The sequence below is a fragment of the Stegostoma tigrinum genome, chromosome 10 (assembly GCF_030684315.1).
Source record: "Stegostoma tigrinum isolate sSteTig4 chromosome 10, sSteTig4.hap1, whole genome shotgun sequence".
NCBI classification, from domain to species: Eukaryota; Metazoa; Chordata; class Chondrichthyes; order Orectolobiformes; family Stegostomatidae; genus Stegostoma; species Stegostoma tigrinum.
The window spans coordinates 40895826-40909904 of NC_081363.1; the positions used below are offsets into that span (position 1 = coordinate 40895826).

Below are 14079 nucleotides of genomic sequence, written 5' to 3' on the forward strand. Positions count from 1 at the left end.
ACCTCCCCACCTATACTCTCCTCTCTACCTATCTTGTTTTCTCTCCATCTTTGGTCCGCCTCCCCCTCTCTCCCTATTTATTCCAGTTCCCTCACCCCTTCCCCCTTTTCTGATGAAGGGTCTAGGCCCGAAACGTCAGCTTTTGTGCTCCTGAGATGCTGCTTGGCCTGCTGTGTTCATCCAGCTCCACACTTTGTTATCTGGGAGGGGGGTTGAAACGACTTGTGACTAGAAGTTGTTGTCGTTTGTCATGAGCAGAGTGTAGATGCTCTACAAAGCGGTCTGTGAGCCTCCGCTTGGTCTTACTGATGTAGAAGAGGTCACATCGGGAGCAGCGGATGCAATGGACCACATTGGATGTGCATCCCTGTCTAATGTGGAAGGTTTGTTTTGTGCCTTGAACGGAGGTGAAGCATAGGGGCAGGTGTAGCACGTCTTGCGGTTCAGGGAAAGATGCTGGTGGTGGAGGGGTTGGTGGGGAGAGTGGAGTGGATGGGGGAGTTGTGATATATTTCCCTTCCCACCCCTGTCTGCCTTTTGCATGGGCCGCTTTCTCGCGACTCCCTCATTCGCTCCACACTCCTCACTAATTCCAGAAGTGTTTGAGGTACCATCTGTTAAGCTAATTAAAAAAATGAAGCTCATTGTGTTGGAGGCTGCATGTATAGAGGATTTGCAAACTAATAGAATTCAGGAAGTTTGAATAAAGGGGACATTTTCAGGATGGTAGCTGTAAGTAGCAGAGTGTCAGTGATCAGTGCTTGGGTCACAATTATTTACAATATATATTAATGACTTGGGATTCTATAATCCTACAATGCTGTAGCAGGCCATTCAGCCCATTGAGTCCACAACTGACTGAAGAGCATCCCACTCACACCCACGCCATTCCTGAAGCCCTGTAGTCCCCATTTGCTAACCCTAACTTACTCATCCCTGAAAACTATGGTCAATTTAGCATTGCCAATCCACCTAACCTGCAGATCTTTCAACTGTGGGAGGAAACCAGAGCACCTAGAGGAAACCCTCACAGATACAGGGAGTATTTGCAAAGTCCACACAGACAGTCACCTGAGAGTGGAACCAAAGTAGGGTTCTGGGCACTGTGAAGCAGCAGTGCTAACCACAGAGCCACTGTGACGCACTTGGATGAGGGGAAGTGAACATACTATAGCCAAGTTTGCAGATGACACAAAAATAGGTGGGAAGGCAAGTGGTGAGAATGACAGAGTCTGCAGAAGGATATATAGTAAGAACTGCAGAAGCTGGAGTCAGTGACAACACAGTATTGAGCTGGAGGAACACAGCAGGCCAGGCAGCATCACGGGAGCAGAAAAGTTGACGTTTCGTGTTGGGACCCTTCTTCAGAAATGGAGAAGGGGAAGAGGGCTCAGAAATAAATAGAGGAGGGGTGGGGCTAAGGGAAGGTGGGTGGGACAGTAATCGGTGAGTACAGGTAGGGAGCGGTGTGAAATTTGTCGGTGGGATGGGTGGGGCAAATAGGTGGGAGAGAAGGTTGTGTCAGGTCAAAGAGGCAGGAATGAGAGGAGTGTTGGACATGAGATGAGATGAGGCTGGGGATGTGGGGAGTTTTTAAAACAGGTGAATTCTATATTTAAGCCATTGGGCTGTAGGCTCCTGAGGTGTTGCTCCTCCAGTTTGCATGACAGGTTAAGTAATTGGGCAAAATCTTGGCAAATGGATTATACTGTGGGAAAATGTGAAGTTATGCACTCTTGCAGGAAGAGTAGAGGAGCTGAATATTATTCAAATGGAGAAAGCTGAGGCATAGAGGGATTTGGGAGTCCTCATGCATAAAACAGCAAAATACTAGCTTGCCATTTCAATAGGTAATAGCAAAGGCCGAGAGAATGGAGTATAATAATAGGGAAGTCTTGCTAAACCGACACAAGTTACCAGTTAGACCACATATAAGAAATAATTTTCTAGTATTCTATCCAAGGAAAGATATGATTGTATTGGAAGCAATCCATAGGAGGTTCACTAAGTTCATTCTGGGTCTGAGGAATTTTCTCATGGGGATAAGATCAGTAGTTTGGGCCGGTACTCAGTGTTTCGAAGAATTAGATATTGAAACATCAGATTCTCAGCAGGCTTGACAGGTTAAAAGTGGAGTAATTGATTTCTTCCCCCATTTTGTGAGAATCTAGGACCAGAGGGCATAATCTCAGATAGCACACTGATATGTAGAAATTTCTGATCTTAGAGGGTAGTGAATCTGTGGAACTGTTCACCTTAGACAGATGTGTACATTGGATCATTAACTGTTTTCAAGGTTGAGATAGGCAGAGATTTAATCACAAGTGAACAAAGTGTTATGGGGATCAGGCAGGAAAGTGGAGTTAAGGATTATCAGATCAGCCATGATCTCATTGAATGGCAGAGCAGACTCCATGGCCTGACCGGTCGACTTCTGTTCCCATGTGTTATGGTCTGACATTCATCAAAGATTCACCGAAGATCCTCAGATGGCACCTTCCAAACCCACAACCACTTCCATCTAGAAGGACAAGGGCAGCAGATATACCGGAACAACATCACCTCCAAGTCACTCACCATCCTGACATGGAAATATATTGCCATTCCTTCACTGTCTCTGGGTCAAAATCCTAGAATTCCCTCCCTCATTGCATTGTGGGTCAACCCACAGCAGGAGGAGTGTAGCAGTTCAAAAAGGCAGCTCACTACCACCTTCTCAAGGGCAACTAGGGGTGGGCAAGAAATGCTGGCCAGTCAGTGACGCCCACATCCCACAAATGAATAAAAATTTTTAAAAGTTCTCTTTTTCACTCTCTGCAATGTATTCACAACCTTTCCATTCTACATTGCTTTAAACTGTACATAACACTCCACTGAGGTCAACCAATGTTTGTAAAATATCTGTTAGGTCTGAGTGGGATTTGATGCCACTCTTGCTATGTCCATGGGATCTTAAATCCAATACCTGACAACTCAGCATTCTGTTTAGTATTCTGTTATTCTAAGCTTTATCACAAGGGCATTGAAGAGCAGGAATAATATTGTTATGCTAAATTTGAAAACAACACCAATTAGACCTCAGCTGGAATATTATGTAGAGTTCTCGGCACCACTTTAGGAAGGATGTGAACATATTGGAGAGGGCTCAGAAAATATTAATGAGAATGTTTCCAGGGATGATAAACTTGGATGAAAACCGATTGGAGAAGTAGGGACTGTTCCTTGGAGTAGAGAAAGCTAATTGGAAATTTAATGTAAGTTTTGGAAGTCCTGACAGGGCTCAGTGGATAAGGATAAACTGTTCCCTTTCATTAAAGGATTCAGAATGAAAATGCACAGATTTAAGGCATGTTGAAGTATTTTGAAAATTAAGCAAATGTCACGTGAGTAAAAGCTCTTTCAAACAGCAAGTATTTCAGATCTGGAACATTATTATTGCCAAGAAGTGTGGAAACTAGTTCAACTGATGTATGAAAGAAGGCATTAGATGCCTATTTGAATGGAAACAATATTCAGAATTATGGTGAAAAGACAGACAATGGTGCTAATTCATTATGTTCATTTGGAGAACTGGCACAGATTCAATGGACCAAATGAACTCATTCTTCACTCCAACAATTCTGTGAATGTCCAAGGTTTAATATCAATAACTTAGATGCCTGCTGATTTGTGCCATTGGGCATTAATTCTGATATTAATTACAAGAAATTATTACAGAGCTATTAGTAATTGCTGATGCTGGAGTTTGCAATAACAAGGTATAGAGCTGGATGAACACTGCAAGCCAGGCAGCATCAGGGGAGCAGGAAAGCTGTTGTTTCAGGTCTGGACCGTTTTTCTGAAGGGTCCAGACCCGAAACATCAGCTTTCCTGCTCCTTTGATGCTGCCTGGCTTGCTGTGTTCATCCAGCTCTACACGTTATTATTACAGAGCTAGCTATGTTATGTTCTCCAAAATTATTTTGATCATATAGTATAGGTTTCATGCATTTCGAGTTGAATTTATTTTACATCTCTTGAATTTTTGATTTCAGGCTCTTAATGACCTTGGCATTATTCTGGGACACGACATGACACCTGAAGCTGCTTTGGCCAAATTGTCCTCTACACTGGGCAAGACTGAACTGACTACAGAGGAGAAGAAAAAGGTACAGTTGCAAAATAATATTGTAGTGCTGTGCATAATGTTTTCTCTTCTTATTCACTTTAGATAAAACATGATTTAATAAATACATGGAAATGAATTTTTTTCTTTAAGCAACTCATTTGTTTTTGCTAATCATAGAACAATACAGCGCAGAACAGGCCCTTCGGCCCTCAAGTTGCACTGACCTGTGAACTAATCTAAGCCCCTCCCCCTACACTATCGCATCATTATCCATATGCTTATCCAAGGACTGTTTAAAAGCCCCTAAAGTGACTGAGTTCACTACATTGGCAGGCAGGGCCTTCCACGCCCTTACCACTCTGAGTAAAGAACCTGCCTCTGACATTTGTCTTAAATCTATCACCCGTCAATTTGTAGCTATGCCCCCTTGTACAAGCTGAAGTCGTCATCCTCGGAAAAAGACTCTCACTGTCCACTCTATCTAATCCTCTGATCATCTTTTATGTCTCTATTAAATCCCGTCTTAGCCTCCTTCTCTCCAATGAGAACAGACCCAAGTCCTTCAGCCTTTCTTCACAAGACCTTCATTCCAGACCAGGCAATATCCTGGTAAATCTCCTCTGCACCTTTTCCCATGCTTCCACATCCTTCCTGTAATGGGGCAACCAGAACTGCACGTAATATTCCAAACGAGACCGCACCAGTGTTTTGTACAGTTGCAGCATGACATCACGGCTCCGGAACTCGATCCCTCTCCCAATAAAACCTAACACACCATAAGCCGCCTTAACAGCACTATCAACCTGGGTGGCAACTTTCAGGGATCTATATACATGAACACCAAGATCCCTCTGCACATCCACACTACCAAGAATCTTTCCATTGACCTGGGATTCTGCCTTCCTATTCTTCCCAAAATGTATCAGCTCACATCTATCCATATTAAACACCATTTGCCACCTTTTGGCCCAATTCTGCAGTTTATCCAAGACTCCCTGCACCCTGCAATATTCTTCCACACTGTCCACCGCTCCACTGACTTTAGTGTCATCTGCAAACTTGCTAACCCATCCACCTATGCCTTCGTCCAAGTCATTTATAAAAATGACAAACAGCAGTGGTCCCAAAACAGATCCTTGAGGCACACCACTAGTAACCAGACTCCAGGCTGCATATTTTCCATCAACCACCACTTGTTGCCTTCTTAGAGAAAGCCAGTTTCTAATCCAAACTGCTAAGTCTCCCTCAATCCCATGCCTCTGTATTTTCTCCAGTAGCTTACTATGTGGAACCTTATCAAAGGCTTTACTGAAGTCCATAATGATTCATTGGGTTTGGTGGTAAAATGGGCAAATGTAGTATTTATTGCCCATCCCTAATTTCCTTTGAAAAGCTGAGGGTACATTACCTTTTTGAACTGCTGACATTGATGTGGTAGGGACACCACAGTGGTCTGTGGGAGGAACCTCCAGAACTTTGACTCATCAACAGCAAATGAATGATGTAGCTCTATGGGGAGAAATCTTTAAACACCCAGAAGCAGCCTGGGCAAATATTTGTAGAATTTGAGTGGGTAAAACAAAATAATTTGCTTGTTAGATAGAAGATAGACCTACATATGATGCACTTAGGGAAGTAATTTTACAAAGAAAATTAAAAATTCACCCCCTCCCTTTGTGAAAATAAGCAAGGTAGCTGAGACTTATGTCACCTTTTGACAAAAAAAACACCCAAGTAACTCCCAGGCACCTTGCTTACTTCCTCTGGACTCTCAATACATGAGAAATATCTAGTTTTCTTTTGGCCTTCTCAACTGCTCAGCTGCTTTTTAATAAAGGCAAAAATGATTGTGTCCCTTTCATCAAATTGGCCTAATCTCAGTAATTCTTTGAAAATCATTCAGTGATGAGCCTTCCGTATGCAGAAATGTCTTAGTAATTTCCTGCTCAAGAACTCTGGTGTATTTCTTGTTGTTATTTTCTAATTATTCACGTACCAATTTGAATTTAACAATGCCTTCAATTTTGGTTCTCAGGAATAGCCTTCCCTTTTATGTTTATGACCAAGGCTGGAGGAATGCACTATTGTTGTAGTCCTATTATACCACAGTTCACAGCACTGAATAAAAATATTTTTTCTGGTTCCCAGTTGACCGATTAAATACATTATTTGTATAAGGCTCTCAACCAAAAGATCAACGAAAGTTCTTAACAAACACAATTGTGCATCATTATCAAGACAAAACTTAATGAATTATTTCATCTTTATTGATTAACATACACAGTCAGTAACATGGAAGAATAAGTACTCTTCAGGAAAAGAGAATGAAAATATCATTCCCTTCGAAGATTGGCTTTCTGAAGAACAATACAATAGGCTATTCTAGAAGGCAAAAGGGTACAGCAAAGCAGTTCCAAAACCAGTTGCAATGATAATCTGACACATATGGTCAAGTCACTAATCATGCATAGTTATCTGTAATCTTGAAGACACAAAATAACACCAAAAATTAGTTCAGGTTTCATTCTGGATGAATTTAGAGGGTTTTGTTTTCGGAAATTGCCAAAATCAGCTGGGCAGTTCATTCATAGCAAGCTTTCCTCCAAGTCAACTTGTTATTAGTAGGTTGCCCTCCAACTGAACCAACAAAACCATCTGTCCAATGACCAGCAAGGTGAAGTCCCAGCGACTTGAAACTCTCTCTCTTTAGAGCAAGGTACAGAAAAGCAATAACAGAAAACAAGCCTCAATTGGGGACTCAATAGTTAGAGGGATTGATAGAAGGTTTGCCAGGAATGAAAGAGTCTCATGATTCGTGTGTTGCCTCTCAGAGGTCAGGGTCCATGATGTCTCGGATCGTGTCTTTGGGGTTCTGAAGGGAGAGGGTGACCAGCCCCAAGTCGTAGTCCACATAGGCACCAACGACATAGGTAGAAGGTGGGAGAGGGATGTCAGGCAGGATTTCAGGGAGCTAGGGTGGAAGCTGAGAGTTAGAACAAACTGGTTATCTCTAGTATGTTACCCATGCCACATGATAGCGAGGCAAAGAACAGGGAGAGATTTCAGCTGAACACGTGGCTGCAGGGATGGTGCAGGAGGGAGGGCTTCAGGTACATAGACAATTGGGGCTCATTCTAGGGAAGGTGGGACCTCTACAAACAGGATGGTCTCCACTTGAACCAGAGGGGCACTAATATCCTGGGTGGGAAATTTGCTAGTGCTATTTGGGTGGATTTAAACTAGCTCAGAAGGGTGATGGGAAACTGAGGTGTCGTCCTAGTACACAGGAGGATGAGCATAGGGAGGACATGGACAGGACCTCACTGTCATAGGAGTGTGCTGGCAGACAGCAAGCTGGGTTGAAGTGTGTCTACTTTAATGCCAGGAGCATAAGGTAGGTGAGCTTACAGTTTGTATAGGTACCTGGGACTTCGATGTTGTGGCCATTTCGGAGACATGGATAGAGCAGGGTCAGGAATGGATGTTGCAGGTTCCAGGGTTTAGATATCTTTCATTAAGGTCAGGGAAGATGGTAAAAGAGGGGGAGGTGTGGCTTTGTTAGTCAAGGACAGTATAACAGTGGCTGAAAGAACTTTTGATGAGGACTCGTCTACTGAGGTGGTATGGGTTAAGGTTGCCGAGGAAGTTTGTCGACTGAGTCAGTATGGGTGGAAGTTAGGAACAGCAAGGGAGCAGTCACCTATTTGGGGGTTTTCTACAGACCCCCAAATAGCAGTAGGGAGATCGAAGAACTCATAGGCCGGCAGATTGTTGAAAAGTGCAAACATAGCAGGGTTGTTATGGGTGACTTCAACTTTCCCAATATTGATTGGAACCTCCATAGTGCAGATGATTTGGATGGAGCCGTTTTTGTCAGGTATGTTCAGGAGGGTTTCCTTAGTCAACATGTGGACAGGTCGATGAGGGGGCGAGGCCATTTTGGATTTGGTGCTCGGCAATGAGCCAGGACAGGTGTCAGATCTCGTGGTGGGAGAACACTTTTTGGCGACAGTGACCACAACAGCCTCACATTTACCATAGCCATGGAAAGGGAAAGGAGCAGGTACCAGGGGAAGATATTTAACTGGGAAAAGGGAAGTATGACGCTATCAGGCAGGAGTTGGGAAGTACAGATTGGGAGCAATTGTTCCACAGAAAGGGCACAACAGACATGTGGAGACTGTTTAAGGAGCAGTTGTTGCGAGTGATGCATAAATTTGTTCCTCTGAGACAGGTAAGAAGGGGTAAGATTAAGGACACTTGGATGACGAGAACAGAAGTACTTCTCGTCAAAAAGAAAAAGGCAGCTTACGTAAGGTGGAGGAAGCAAGGGGCTAGCACAGCTTTAGAGGATTACAGGCTTGCTCGGAAGGAGCTCAAAAGTGGACTGAGGACGGCCAGGAGGGGGCATGATAAAGGCTTGGCAGGAAGGATTAGGGAGAACCCAAGGGTATTTTAGTCATACGTGAGGAATAAGAGAATGATCAGGGAGAAGGTAGGGCTGATCAGGGATAGCGTAGGGAACTTGTGCGTGGAGTCTGAGCAGATAGGGGAAGCCCTAAATGAGTTTTTTGCTTCAGTTTTCACCAAGGAAAGGGACCTTGTTGTAAATGAGAACTTTGAGGAGCAGGAAAACCGGCTTGAACAGATCAAGATTGAGGAAGTTGATGTGCTAGAAATTTTGGTGAACATGAAGATTGATAAGTCCCCAGGGCCAGACCAGATTTATCCCAGGTTGCTCCGGGAAGCGAGAAAGGAGGTTGCTAAGCCGCTGGTGAAGATCTTTGCTTCCTCACTCCCCACTGGAGTCATACTGGCAGATTGGAGGGAGGCAAATGTTTTTCCTCTTTTCAAGAAAGGGAATAGGAAAATTCCTGGAAATTATAGACCAGTCAGTCTTACGTCTGTGGTCAGCAAGGCTTTGAAAAGAATTCTGAGGGATAGGATTTATGACTATTTGGAAAAGCATAGCGTGATTAAAGGGAGTCAGCATGGCTTCGAGGGGCAGGTCATGGCTGACGAATCTTAGAGTTCTTTGAGGAGGTCACGAGACAGGTTGACGAGGGTCGAGCAGTGGATGTGGTGTACATGGACTTCCGCAAGGCATTTGATAAGGTTCCCCACGGCAGGCTCATTCATAAAGTCAGGAGGTATGGGATACAGGGTGATTTGGCTGTCTGGATTCAGAATTGGTTGGCTGACAGGAGGCAGAGTGGTTGTAGATGGTAAATATTCTGCCTGGAGGTCAGTGCTGAGTCGTGTCCCGCAGGGCTCAGTTTTTGGGCCTCTGCTCTTTGTAGTTTTTATAAATGACTTGGATGAGGAGGTTGAGGGGTCGGTTAGTATGTTTGCTGGTGACACACAGGTTGGTGGTGCCGTTGATAGTATCGAGGGCTATTGAAGGCTTCAGCGAGACATTGACAGTATGCAAAGCTGGGCTGAGAAATGGCAGATGGCGTTCAACCTGGATAAATGCAAAGTGATGCGTTTTTGTAAGGTTGAACTTAAATGCTGAATATAGGATTAAAGGCAGGATTCTCGGCAGTGTGGAGGAGCAGCAGGATCTTGGTGTTCAAGTGCATAGCTCCCTCAAAGTTGTCACCCAAGTGGATAAGGTTGTTAAGAAAGCATATGGTGTTTTGGCTTTCATTAACAAGGGGATCGAGTTTAAGAACCACGACGTTATGCTGCAGCTCTACAAAACCTTGGTGAGACCACACTTGGAATATTGTGTCCAGTTCTGGTGGCACTATTATAGGAAAGAAGTGGAGGCTTTGGAGAGCGTCCAAAGGAGGTTTACCAGGATGCTGCCTGGACTGGAGGGCTTGTCTTATGAGGAGAGGTTGACTGAGCTCGGACTTTTCTCTCTGGAGAGAAGGAGGAAGAGCGGTGACCTGATCGAGGCGTACAAGGTGATGAGAGGCATGGATAGATTTGATAGCCAGAGACCTTTCCCCAGGGCAGGATTAACTGCCACGAGGTGTCATAGTTTTAAGGTGTTAGGAGGAAGGTATAGAGGAGACATCAGAGGGAGGTTCTTCACCCAGAGAGTTGAGCGCATGGAATACATTGCCAGTGGAAGTTGTGGAAACAGAGTCATTAGTGACATTTAAGCGACTGCTGGACATGCACATGGACAGCAGCGTATTGAGGGGAGTGTAGGTTAGGTTATTTTATTTTTGGATTAGGATTATTCCACAGCACAACATCGTGGGCCGAAAGGCCTGACAGTGCTGTACTTTTCTATGTTCTATAAGCCATCTTCAGCATGTATAGGAATGTTCAGAATGTTCACACACTTATTCGAGGTTAGGCAGCTGTCAACTATTATCAAGAATTTTAGCCCTTCAGCCCATCATTTACAATCCACGCTTGATGATATTTGACAGTGCAGATGCATAAGAACGTATAATAAGCATGTATAACCCACTCTAGAAAATTTAAACTACAATGTAAGTAACGATTATTAATACTAATACCATAACAATCCAGTGTATCATCAAATGAATGATCACAGTGGATTTTTGCGTGAGATTAATTGTAGCAGCTGTCAACTGAGGAACCATCCATCCATAATAAATTCACATGGCTCTGTGAGGAAATCATATCTTGTCAGACAATCTTTGACAACTTGTCCTCCATTGTTAATTTCCCCTGTCTATACATTTTGGTACTTCCTGCCCTATTATCAATATCCAATAGATACCACGTCATCCACGGGCAAGTATCTCACGGGGCTTAGGCAGATGTTGTGGGTGCCCATACTTTTCTCCCTGGATAAGGTTCATCAGATGTTGTAAATTTATTGAGAGGATGTAACTGGCTACCTTCTTTAAACATTCTACTCATGGGGTTCCTTCCTTCGAGGCCAGTTATTTCAGATTATAGAATGCCTGTGGCAGCGCTTTGAGCCACGCCAGTAATGTATGATTTAGGGGTCAATAATTTAATTTGTTGTTTTAATAATGTAAGAGATTAGAGATGTTCCTTCTGCAGATAAGGATGAATGGTGGGATCTTGCAAAAGAAGAACATTATAGTCACAAGATTTTGTAGCAGAAGTTTATCATTAACCAGAAATTATGTTCTGCAAAGGCAGCAGTTAGCACGACCAGAAATATTGTTTCTGCAGACAAGGACTTGGTGGAGATGAGGGTGTTGTAGCAGAGGCTTATTTCTGCAAACCTGACAATTCGCATGTACAGCATGTCTAGCACTCTTTAGGATAGCAAATAAGGATTGCAGTAAACAAGGGAACGGGGCCTTCGGCCGGCAGAAAAGGGAACAATAAACATAGGCAGCCTGACAGGACGGGGAGTGATAGGATAAGACCAATGGGAGCAGAGAGACGTGATTCTGCAACTTGTAAATTGAATAAGAATGTTTGGCATTCTGTGTGTGTGTGTGTGTGTGTGCCTGTCTAGTAGACACCCTTTCTTGCAAGATTGTACAGAATAAAATTGTCTTGTTTCCAAGGCTTTGTCTCAGGCTGAATTTGTGAGCAGGTACTGTTTCTCACAATAACACATTCATTCATTCGACAAGGCCAGCTACTTCAGGATAATGAGGAATGTGGATCATCCAATGTATCCCATTGTCTGCAGTCCATTGGTACACCTGTTGACCTGTAAAGTGTGAGCTGTTATCTTATTGTATTTCTGATGGTTCACCATAGCAGGATCAACTGTTCTAAGCCCTTAACAGTGTTACTCTGATTTGCTTTGGTTGTCAGGTAAACTAACATTAGTCCAGAGTAAGTGTCAACTATGGTTAAAAGATATTGATATCGATGTTGTAAGGGTAATAGGCCAACATAATCAATGTGCCAGATTTGAGCAGGTTGATCTCCTCGCTTGATTTGTGCCACTAGCTTTGTTGGCAGTGATATGTTTTGGCATATTTCACACCTGCCAATGATCCTTTCACCAAATCAGTGGGTCAGGGGAAACCTTGATCTCTTGCCTATTGGACAGTGCTGTGATACCCTAAGTGATTTTTTGAGCCCATTTTCCAGATGCATCTTCAACGGTTTTGGGTTCTACTATTCCATCCACAGTATTGTCGTGATTGGCAGATTCCAAACCACCCTTCATATGGACATCAACATGATGCGCTGTAATTTTCATACGCTGTGCCTTTGCATACATTTTGTTTCCAAAACTCTGTTCCCCACAGGGGCTTTCCAGCAATTTTCCAGTCAGGTAACTGTCAGGTTAGCATCCATACAGCCATTCTGTTGGCTACTGCCCACAAGTCAGTATAAATGTGCAGATGCTGACTCTGTTCCTCCAGTGTTCCGACCACAGCTGCTAATTTGGCATACTGCCTCCCTTTCCCATCTCCTTCACTATGGATAATCATCTGTATCGAGGGATTAAACACAGCTACTTGCCACTGCCTTTGACCATTCTTCCAGGTGGCTGATTTATCAGTGAACCAAACAGAATGACAAGTATCTTTGGGCAGCTATTTGAATGGAATGTCCCATTGAATGGGAGGTGCATGTGTGGCTGGGTTGGAACTTGAAGTTTTTCACCTAATGTGTGTTCAGCTTTTTATTCATGGAGTTTGGCAACCCATTCCCTTCCCCTCCCGGTTTCATCAGATTTGTACCATTTCCATTTTACTTTGGAGCTTTGTTGAGGTCTACTGACCTTGTGGGTCGCAATGTTGGACAACACCCATGTCAGAGTTGGTAATTCAGGTCAGAGGTGCACTTTGTCCTCTCATTTACTCCTCAGTTTCTACTAGAGCCAGATTCAGGCCAAAAATTGCTTTCCAGATGATGTGCATTGTATAGTGCCTCAGTCAGTTTTCTGGACCTTTTCCCTTTTTTCTCTGCTGTAAACTCCATGTGGCTGCATCTTGTACAACTCCTCATATTTGTAATTCAAAGGGTAAACCACATATCTGAGGAAGCGGGGCAGCGCTACGACCTCTTTCAAGGCCATAAATGCTTTCTGCTGTTCATCATCCTATTCAAAATGAGCTTTCTTTCAAGTAACGGTGTAATAAAGGTTATAGCAATGTGGTTAAGTGAGGTATATGTCTGCACCAATAAATTTCGGCGCCTCAGCCTTGCTCAATGGAACAACCATTTCTTGTATTTTAATCTTTACTTTTTCGGGGATGACTTTATCCCCTTTTTGTCCACTGCCTGAAAACTGCACTGATTGTTCTAGTCCTTGTATCTTCTTTGGATTCACTTCCCCATCTCACGTATGTTGTAACAATGTGGCTGGAGCTTCTGCCATCACCGTTTCCCTTTGTCTGCAGATCAAAGTGTCATCAATATAATGTGCTATGTGAAGGTTCGGTGGCCGTGGAATAATGATGGGTTCCAATTTTGCCTTGCCAACAGTAACCATCACAGTTCGTATACAAAAGAGAATTTGACCAGTGGGTTTTGCAAGGTGGTACCTCTTAAGTCTGTACCGATTAATATTTTCTGATATTAATACCAGGACTACTTGTGGAGGTCCATTCCCAAAGGCTATTCTAATATCTGTTCTACCTGTCAGTTTTATCGCCCCCACCAAACACACTAATAGTCATTTTGAGCCCTACATAGATATGGATTGCCATGTATAATGTAACTTCTGCCCCAGTATCTAGTAGTGTGATATCTCGCTGTAGATTGCCTTTCCTCCAATAAACGGTCATAGGGACGTGAGGCCTTGGGTGTCCAGTCATCCTACCAAATGCCCTTACAAAGATGCCAGAGTCCCAGCCCCACCACTAATCAATTGGCTGATCACAACTGCCTGACCTCCTCAAGTAGGAGGATACCTGGGAAGTCCTAATGTATAATGAACAAAAACAAAGCTGCTGGAAAAGCTCAGCAGGTCTGGCAGCATCTGTGGAGGAGAAAACAGAGTTAACGTTTCGGGTCAGTCAGATAATGCCTCATCTTGGGAGTAGATGCGGTGGAGGTAGAGGATTTGAGAGCATGGGATAGCACTCTTACAGGAG

General features: G+C 43.6%; 1 pseudogene; it reads left to right on the forward strand.

The window, feature by feature from the left end:
- The window catches only part of LOC125455545 (60 kDa lysophospholipase-like), an 80730-nt pseudogene that overhangs the window by 15701 nt on the left and 50950 nt on the right, over positions 1–14079 (forward strand).